This window comes from Frankliniella occidentalis, unplaced genomic scaffold (genome assembly GCF_000697945.3).
Source record: "Frankliniella occidentalis isolate FOCC.00 unplaced genomic scaffold, Focc_3.1 Scaffold602, whole genome shotgun sequence".
In the NCBI taxonomy this organism is placed as follows: domain Eukaryota; kingdom Metazoa; phylum Arthropoda; class Insecta; order Thysanoptera; family Thripidae; genus Frankliniella; species Frankliniella occidentalis.
In genome coordinates this window covers 22369-23993 of record NW_026267718.1, presented here as the reverse complement: position 1 = coordinate 23993, position 1625 = coordinate 22369, and the positions used below count along the sequence as shown (strand labels likewise).

General features: G+C 52.9%; 1 long non-coding RNA gene across 1 annotated transcript; it reads left to right on the top strand.

Moving 5' to 3' along the window:
• Window positions 1-301: 301 nt before the first annotated feature.
• LOC127751603 (uncharacterized) lies at window positions 302-1423 on the top strand. Its single transcript, XR_008012176.1, has 2 exons — window positions 302-537; window positions 616-1423. It is a non-coding gene; the product is annotated as an uncharacterized LOC127751603 (long non-coding RNA).
• Window positions 1424-1625: the final 202 nt, after the last annotated feature.

Below are 1625 nucleotides of genomic sequence, written 5' to 3'. Positions count from 1 at the left end.
GGGGAGGGGCGCTGGCCCGCTCGGTGGCCTGGACTGCAGGGCGGGGAGTGTAGCGGACCATCGGCTGCGCAGCGCCCCGAGGATCAAATCCCCTCATACGGGTAAACACGCTCTGCATCAAGAAGGGTGTCTCAGTCCACGAAAATCATTACCAAGCCAATATGATTACTGTGACGCGCGGAATTTCGAGGGGGTTGGGGTTTGCCTTAGTTGGCCGGTTCCGCCCGGGTTTGGAGGGGTCGCGGACGCGTGGTTTTTTTTAAATTTCGAACGCGCGTCACTTTTCTACTTTTGCCGCCTTGATCGCCTGAGCGCCAGCTCAGGTGTGGCCGGTCTAGCAGACGATGGGGTCAGCTGACCGGCCGGGCCAATGGGTGCGAGCGAGAGCGAGTGAGGCGAGCGGGGGCCGGCGGCCGGACGCTGGACCTCGGTCACTCAGAGAGCGACAGCAGCGAGGGAGGGTCTCCCTCGGAGGGACCCGAGCACCTGTAATGTTTTTCTTTTGAACATCCGTGCGTCACCCGCACATTGTGCTTGGTGAGTCTGGTGGCTACTTTCCGATTCCCGATTTTAGTAGTGAGACATCCGTGTGCTAAATGTATCTGTTCCTTGCAGGGTCCTAGTTTTCCGTCTTTAGACGTGGTACACACTATGTGTTTCCCTTTGGGATTGTCGCCCTGATGGCGTTATGGTTCTGCTGGGTCGACGGGAAGGTGGGCTAGGCCCCCCATTCTCACCGGCGGTCTGCCCGTGATGTCACCAGCAGCAAGTCTTGTGTTGTCGATCTCCGTCCGCCCCGCCGGGGCCGGGTCGGTCTGCTTCGTGGTGAAGCACTCACTCTCTCTCCATCACCATATTGCTCGTGTGAGTTTATTTTGTGGTTCTGTAACCTCGTGTTTTGTACAACCAAAATAGTATCTTCCTGGTTCCGCGGCGGTACGGTCCGTTCTGTTGTACTTTTGGTGCTTTGGCTCTACTTTGTTTATGGTGTCTCGGGGAAGGCGCGGGGGTCGGCGAGGCCCTTGCACGTTGTTGTATGCGGCGTGCCCGGCTGGCTCCCCGTCTCTCCTCGTTGCGCTTGAGTTTAGCTTTTTGTCCTTTAGGGATTCGCGCCTTTTAAAGTTTTGATTGACGTACCGTCCGCGGACCAGTTGGGTTGCCTGCCCTCCCGGCGCGCGTTCGAAAGGTTGCCTAACTTCCAGTTATGGTTGGTTCAGTTCTTGTTGTGAGATTTAGATGATGTGATTTGTATATAACTATTATGTTATTTTAATTGTCTAGTCTTTGAGAACGGCTCCCTTTCAGTTTTGTGTTTAGCACTTGTATTTAAGATCTTTATGATTCGACCAGCAGCAATTCGCCATTTGTGTTATTGTCTTTAGTGCTATGTTTTTGTATTCAATAAACATTCTACTCTGTGCTACATTGTTCGTGACGTATTTTGGTGAGATAATATAGTTTATCTCTGGCGCCCTTATAAAATAAACCAAAGACTCACGCCACTCTGCCTATTCGGGAAATACTGAGCTAGTTGGCTGTTTCTAGTAGCCTGGCAAAAAGTGCACGTTACATTACTTTACATACCTTCCGGGGTTGGGCTGTAGCCGGCCGCTCCTCAAGCCGAT